The 8,364-nt window shown below is 40.4% G+C and overlaps 1 protein-coding gene across 11 annotated transcripts in view; it reads right to left on the reverse strand.

Annotated features, from left to right (window-relative positions):
* Window positions 1-6,667, reverse strand: part of ppp1r16b (protein phosphatase 1, regulatory subunit 16B) — a 99,623-nt gene extending 92,956 nt beyond the window's left edge. For all 11 annotated transcript variants that reach the window (XR_015944678.1, XR_015494426.1, XR_015494429.1 and 8 more), the window contains exon 1: window positions 6,582-6,667. The gene's annotated coding sequence lies outside the window, so the exon portion shown is untranslated. The remainder of the gene's footprint in view (window positions 1-6,581) is intronic.
* Between the last annotated feature and the right edge of the window lie 1,697 nt (window positions 6,668-8,364).

An 8,364-nucleotide genomic window follows, 5' to 3' on the forward strand; every position in this document is an offset into this window, starting at 1 on the left:
GTGCTGCAGGTAGACACGCCATGACAAACACAGTCAAGCAGATCAGACAGGCAGAACCAAACTCTTCCTCCAGCAGATGAAGGCTGTAGATTCGTCTCTAAACACACACACAAACACACACACACACACACACACACACACACACACACACACACACTTGTACCTGAACAGCTCAAAAAGCACTGAAAGGTCACCAAAACGCTCACAAACACACCTGATCAAGGCAGACGCTCAAACACCAGCGCAGTCTTGCTGTTCAGAGGACAGTGAGAATAACCCAGAGCAGACTTTCCTTTACAATCATGTTTACATCTGAGGACACACACACACACACACACACACACACACACACACACACACTGCAGTTCCACATCCAAATATCTAAACACTCTTAAATCAGGAAGCATTTTATAGACAAACATAAACTACAGTCTTATTATAAGGACATCATCTGGTTATTATGGAGCTGTTTTGACAGGAGCAGTGATGTATAAGACCCGTCCAAGCATTTAAATCTCAAGATTCATTTCATTTGTCCTACAAATGCCACAAACAAAACAAAACATAATCAAAAACACTGTTTCCCTGTTACACCTGCCAGCCGATCACCCATACTTACGTAAGCAGGTGAACAGACGTGAACTGTAGGTAGAGTAATATTGGTAAGCTTCCCATAAAACTTCCTATTTTCACAAACAGGCATTGTTATCATGGATGATTATACACAAACACAAATTTCCCCCTCACAAATGTTTCATTTGAAATATTAGATATATTACACACTGAAATAAACCTCTCTCTTTTTTATAAATTTTTTTTTATTTATTTCTTTTTTTAATTTTTATTAAATATTAAATATTCAATTAAATATTTTGCTGGTTTCACAACTCTTCAGTAGTAATGGTCATGTGCTTACTTATTTAGAGTTTCCAGAAAAATGTTCTCTTTATGTACCTGTTAAAGAGTATGTGATGGTAATTAATGGTGTTCCCTCAGAGCTTAAGAAATTATTAGTAAATGATAGTTCAAGATACAAATTTAGATTTTAGTCTTAAATTTGAAGGTATAAATATTTTTAAAAATGTAATAATAATTATCTTAAAATGATTTGTGCATGATTAAAATGATTTGTGATTTGTCGGGGCGACGCAGTGGCGCAGTGGGTAGCATGTTCGCCTCACAGCAAGAAGGTCGCTGGATCGCTGGTTCAATCCTCAGCTCAGTTGGCAGTTCTGTGTGGAGTTTGCATGTTCGCGTGGGTTTCCTCCAGGTGCTCCGGTTTCCCCCAGTCCAAAGACATGTGGTACAGGTGAATTGGGTAGGCTAAATTGTCTGTAGTGTATGAGTGTGTGTGTGTGTGGATGTTTCCCAGAGATGGGTTGCGGCTGGAAGGGCATCCGCTGCGTAAAAACTTGTTGGATAAGTTAGTGGTTCATTCCGCTGTGGCGACCCCGGATTAATAAAGGGACTAAGCCGACAAGAAAATGAATGAATGAATGAATGATTTGCCGGATTGTCTTCGTTCCTTCAGCTGTATTGGGTATTGGAGATCACAATTTCAAGATGTTAACTGCAACGAGACTTTTAAGATTTCCAGAAGTTTTTGTATAACGAATATAATTAGAGAGGTGTCATTTAAAATTGTTCATCGTATTTACCCTGTAAAACAGGTCATTGCAAGATTTTGTAAAGATATTGATTTAAAATGTGCTTTCAGTAACGATAAAGAAGAGAGTATTGCTCATTTATTTTATGATTGTATTAATACACAATTGTTTTAGAGTGATCTTTCCTTTTTTGTTAAGCAGAGTACGAATATTGCATTGGAATTCAAAGAAAAGGATGTTTTATTTTTTATAAGAATACAGCTGACGTCAAAATGTGGCATCTTGTTAATTTGCTCATTATATATGGAAAAATTTTATTTATAAATGTAAATAGGCTGTGAAAAAAAACAAATTTTACTCACTTTAAAATAAGTTATTACCTGTGCACTGTATAAAAAAAACTAAAAATACCAAAGCAAAAAGAATTGTTCATTATTTTAAAGCCTTAAATTTAGTTTTTTGATTAATTGTTTTTTTTCTTCTTCTTATATTGTACTTGATTGGATGTTAATATAATATAATGTTCTGTGTTTTAAAATTGCAATAAAAAATAAATTTAAAAAATGTAGCTGTAGCTAATCCATATCACTAAACCACTCAATCCGTGACACAGAATAATCCTGCATAATGTTATTAATCTTAATCAATCATGCAACAAAAGAACAAATAAAATATAAATATAAATAAATAAATATCACAAATGTCTCCAGCCTATTCTCAGAAATAATGAGTCAAAATGAAGTGAGTTTCTCATTAAAACAGGCTAAATAATCTGATGTCAAAGCTAAAACAGAATTATCCGACTTGCACTGACTCTGTGGTCAGCTGTTCTGGATAATATACACAGATATTTCAGTAAACGTGTGTGGTTTAGCTCATTTACCAAACCCGGCCTCTGAAGACTACGTCGAATAGTTCAAACTGCTGAGTGCATCATTGGTGCAACCCTCCCTCCTCCCCAAGAATTGTACTTATCCAGAGCGAGCAGAAGCGCTGCCAAAATCACTCTGGACCCCTCACACCCAGCACACTGCCTGCTTGAACTGTTCTAGTCGACAGAGCAATGCGCAGGAGAACAGCCCCACACAGAAACAGCTTCCTCCCTCAGGAAATCCATCTCACAAACACATGATGATGGTAATCATGAAACAAACATCATCACTCGCTATACACTTATTTAACAACACACTTTACATGCCAATTTGCAGCTTTTCACTCATCATAGCACACATGCTGCTGATGATGCGACAATAAACGTGATTTGATTTAATAACAGCTATACATATAATGTTGTATATAGTAATATAGCTGCACATACATTAATTTGTATATTTGCATTCACTGTTTACTTCTATTGGTAAAATATCTTCATGATCTGTTTTGTGTCCTGTCTCTGTCATTCTGCTGCTCTGTGGAAGCTCTGCCACCAAACTAACTCCTCATATGTGTGAGCATACCTGACAATAAAGCTCTTTCTGATTCGTTCTCTGTGTTTTAAGTTTCAATTTTTTTACAGCAAATGTCACATCCATGCTCAGATACTCTGAGAATGATAATCACGATGATGATGAATGGTAAATAATAAATCAGTCATGGTATCAGTTTGGTTTCTCGCTCTGTTTACATTCCTCAGTTAAACACAGGATGTGGTGAAATGAGTTCTAAAATCACTAAATAACAAACTTGACTCGTGTAGAAGTGTTTAAATCAAGAGGAGATCCAACATCAAACTGACTATAGAGAATCACCACCATAATGATGACAACATATTAACGTGTGAATTTAAAAAAGTGTTGTGTCGTGTGCGAGTATGAGTGTGTGTGTGTGCATGCGTGTGTGTGTGTGTGTGTGTGTGTGTGCCCCCCTTTGAATATTTTTTTCTTTCTTAAATGTTTCCCAAATGATGTTGAACAGATTCAGGAAATGTTCACAGTATTTCTGATAATATTTGTTCTTCTGGAGAAAGTCTGATTTGTTTTATTTCGACTAGAATAAAAGCGTTTTTTAATGTTTTAAACAGCATTTTAAGGTCAAAATTATTAGCCCCTTTCAGCTATATATTTTGCAATAGTCTACAGAACAAACCATCATTATACAATAAATTGCCCTAATTACCCTAACCTGCCTAGTTACCCTAATTACCCTCGTGAAGCCTTTAAATGTCACTTTAAGCTGTATAGAAGTGTCTTGAAGAATATCTAGTCTAATATTATTTACTGTCATCATGACAAAGAGAAAATAAATCAGTTATTAGAGATGAGTTATTAACACTATTATGATTAGAGATGTGTTGAAGAAATCTGCTCTCCACTAAACAGAAATTGGGGAAAAATAAACAGGGAGGCAAATACTTCTGACCTCAACAATATATATATATATATATATATATATATATATATATATATATGCATGTCAGTGAGTGTGTGTGCATGAGTGTGTAAGATTGACCTAAAGTTAGTCTTATATTCACACATTCAGACTTTCTCTTCTTCTTCTTTGGCCTTAGTCCTGTATGGTTGCGGGTTCGGCTCTTTGGAAAAAGCCATTTTTAGACTTGTCCATATGATAACGACTTTATTACACATTACGGCCGGCCTGTCACCCTTATACACTCATACACTACAGACAATTTAGCCTACCCAATTCACCTGCAGCATGTGTTTGGACTGTGGGGGGAACCGGAGCACCCGGAGGAAACCCACGCGAACGCAGGGAGAACATGCAAACTCCACACAGAAATGCCAACTGAGCCGAGGTTCGAACCTTCTTGCTGTGAGGCGACACCACTACCTGCTGCCCCACTGCTTCACCCACATTCAAACGTTCTCCATAATAATGCATTTCAGAATTGCCTTCTTTGCGAATTGTAAATAGTGGAATCACATTAGCAGCTGATGACTAGGCACACACAAGGTCTGCGCACGCAGAAATCCACACATTTTTAGCCCATCAGTGGAAATGTGTGTTCATTTATATTTATTCAACTTTTTAATTATTTGCACTAATATTATTTGTGGCAGCACGGTGGTGCAGTGGGTGGCACAATCGCCTCACAGCAAGAAGGTCACTGGTTGGAGTTTTGGCTGGGACAGTTTCTGTGTGGAGTTTGCATGTTCTCCCCTTGTTGGCGTGGGTTTCCTCCGGGTGCTCCGGTTTCCAGTCCAAACACAAGCGCTATAGGGGAATTGGATAAACTAAATTGGGTTGCTACTGCAAGGGCATCTGCTGATTAATAAAGAGACTAAGCCTAAAAAAATGAACATTGTTTGTGATATAATAATATTATTATTAAAATGTTCATCCTCTGCACTTCAACCACCGTCTGGTTCAGCTCAGCTAATAAAACCGACCAACGTAGACTACAGCGAATAGTCCGGACTGCTGAACGTCTCACTGGCACGACCCTTCCAACACTTCCAGAACCGTACTCTTCCAGAGTGAGTAAACAGACTCAGAAAATCACTCTGGACGCCTCGCACCCAGAACACGACCTGTTCAGTTACCGTCTGGTCGGCGCTTCAGAGCACCAAGCACAAAAACAGCCAGACACAGGACAAGTTTCTTTCCTCAGGCCATCTACCTCATGAACAGTTAAATATCCCAAAACTGTGCAATAAACATGTGCAATACTTCCTCATACACACTCATACACAGCACCTTATATCAATATACAATGCAATACTTTCTCCATTCGCATTAGTACACAGCACCGTATAACCTGTATATTATTTATAACAAAACTGTACATACAATTCCACATCAGCTTTCTTGACTAACTGCATCTCTGTTTAATGTTTATCGTATTTTTTTTTCCATGTTTATTTTGTGTTGTCACTTTGTGTACACTGGAAGCTTCTGTAGCCAGAACAAATTCCTTGTGTGTGTGAAGCACAATTGGCAATAAAACTGATTCTGATTAATTTACAATACTGATTGTGTAGTAATATTTTCTGTATTTTAGAGATTTGTGAGAGACTTGCTTTGTTTACCAAATAAGTGGATCTAATTAGATTTGCATGTAAACATTAAATAAAACGTTTTATTTCATATATTAAGTTTGTTGTTGTGATACTCCTTATATCATTCTGCAGAAATCTGCTAAATTTTTACAAAACTCTCCACAGAAACAGCCAAAAATGTCTGCAGAATCTGTCTGGCCCTAGTGAAGACCATCACAGCATTGTTTACAGTCAATAAATATTGCTGGTGTTGTTTTGAAGTCATATTTACATGAGCTTTCAGTCCAAATATTCAAAGTACCATAGTAAACAATGTAGAGAGCCCGACACAAGCGGTCACTTGTGAATGTGTGATGTGTGACTATAATACCAACTTTACCTCAACATGTGTGTGTGTGTGTGTGAGGGTGAGCGTATGTGTGTGTATGTGTGTGTGCACATGAGTGTGTGCTAATAAATGTGAAAATAATAAATCAGTCATGGTATCAGCATAGAGAGTTTGGTTTCTCGCTCTGTTTACATTCCTCAGATAAACACAGGATGTGGTGAAATGAGTTCTGAAATCACTAAATAACAACTTTAAGCGCTAAATCAAGCCAGCCAAACATGAGATTCGACAACACGCTGATTACAGATGAACAGAGCACGGCGATAATAACAACATCTCGATGTTCGCCTGAAAAAAGTCGCGTCGCGTCGCGCAAATAACGGTCTGCATTCCTCCGCCAACCACGCGCGACACATCAACAGATCGACCGACCGAGTTATGATCGCAGATCAATAATCCTCCGCACAGCCGGCATCAGCCGCACCGTGATCCACAGCTCGAGCACACGCTGTGATGTTAATGCGAGTTCACGCGTGTTTGCCTGCCGCAGAACGCAGAGAAGAACCGAGCCGCTGACCGGAGATAAAGTTACCGAGCAGGAGGAGCCGGCGGAGGATGGAGGAGCTGCTGCTGCCCGCGGAGGCTCCCCGGGACACCGAACACCGGAAAAGGTTCGTGTTTACTTACCGGGCGCAGAACGGCGATATAATCCAGTGCAGATTCGCGGAGAGAGAGCTGATGAGCGGCGGAGGAGTGAAGGAGACGCCGAGAAGGAGAGCTCGAGCTGCGGCTGCTGGAGACACGCCTACTGGGCGGAGCCACACTCACATCCTCCAGGAAACTACTGTGTGTGTGTGGGTGAGAGAATGTGTGTCTGTCTTTCGGTGAGTGTGTGTGTGTGTATCTTTCTGTCTGAGTGTGTTTGTATGTCTGTCTGTATGCGGGTGTGTGTCTGTCTCTGTTTGTGTGTCTTTCTGCCTGTGTGTGTGTGTGTGTGTGTGTGTGTGTGTGTGTGTGTGTGTGTGTGTGTTACTGGCCCATATGAGCCTAATTACAACACATATCTACCATAGTAAAGCCTTGTTTGTAGACACTCATTCGTTCATTTATTCATTTTCCTTCAGCTTAGTCCCTTTATTCATCAGGGGATGCTACAGCGGAATGAACCGCCAACTATTCCAGCATATGTTTTACACAACGGATGCACTTCCAGCTGCAACCCAGTACTGGGAAACACCCATACACACTCACTCTCGCGCACACACACACACACACACACACACATACACTAGGGCCAGTGTAGTTGATCAGTTCCCCTATAGCGCATGTGTTTGGACTGTGGGGGAAACCGGAGCACCCGGAGGAAACCCACGCCAACACGGGGAGAACACACACACTTAAGTTTTCTTAAACTTGTGATGAGTTGTTCTGCAGAGCAGCAGTGATCAGATGGTGTGGCAGCAGCAGAGACTCTTGAACATCAGCAGAGCATCCAAATGAAGAGCTTCAGCAGAGAAACAGCATTTAATATTCTGCTGCTCTCGCCACACATCCCAAAAACTAGGTCAGCACTAGTGTGTGTGTGTGTGTGTGTGTGTGTGTTTCAGTCTAGAGCTCTGTGCATGTCTGATAAGCATCATCATCCTCCTCTTCATGTCATGTCTCCTTCTTCTGCTGTACAAAGTGTTTGTGCATGTCTGTGTGTGTGTTTGTGTGTGCATGTGTGTGTGTGTGTGTGTGTGTGTGTGTGTGTGTCTGTGTTTGTGTGTGTGTGTCTGTGTGCATGTGTGTGTGTGTTTGTTTTTGTGTGTATGTGTGTGTGCGTCTGTGTGTGTTTGTGTGTGCATGTGTGTGTGTGTGTGTGTGTGTGTGTGTGTGTGTGTGTGTGTGTTTGCATGTGTCTGTATTTGTGTTTGTGTGTGCGTCTGTGTGTGTGTGTGTGTGTGTGTGTGTGTGTGTGTGTGCGTGTGCGTGTGTGTTTGCATGTGTCTGTATTTGTGTTTGTGTGTGTGTGTGTGTGTGTGTGTGCGTGTTTGCATGTGTCTGTATTTGTGTTTGTGTGTGCGTCTGTGTGTGTTTGTGTGTGTGTGTGTATGTGTTTGTGTGTGCATGTGTGTGTGTGTGTGTGTGTGTTTGCATGTGTCTGTATTTGTGTTTGTGTGTGCGTCTGTGTGTGTGTGTGTATGTGTTTGTGTGTGCATGTGTGTGTGTGTGTGTGTGTGTTTGCATGTGTCTGTATTTGTGTTTGTGTGTGCGTCTGTGTGTGTGTGTGTGTGTGTGCATGTGTGTGTGTGTGTGTCACAGACAGAAGGTTTCCCGCAGGGAGAGAGAGAGATACAGGCGGAGGCAGCATCACTCTAGAATTGATTGTGGTTATGGACTCAGAGTTTAGATCCTGCAGACTCTCATGTCTGAAACACAGGGCCTGTACTGGAGTTCCTCCTCATGCATTTAAAGCTTCAGCTCAGCC

Source organism: Danio rerio, chromosome 6 (genome assembly GCF_052040795.2).
Source record: "Danio rerio strain M-AB ecotype USA chromosome 6, GRCz13ab, whole genome shotgun sequence".
Classification (NCBI taxonomy): Eukaryota; Metazoa; Chordata; class Actinopteri; order Cypriniformes; family Danionidae; genus Danio; species Danio rerio.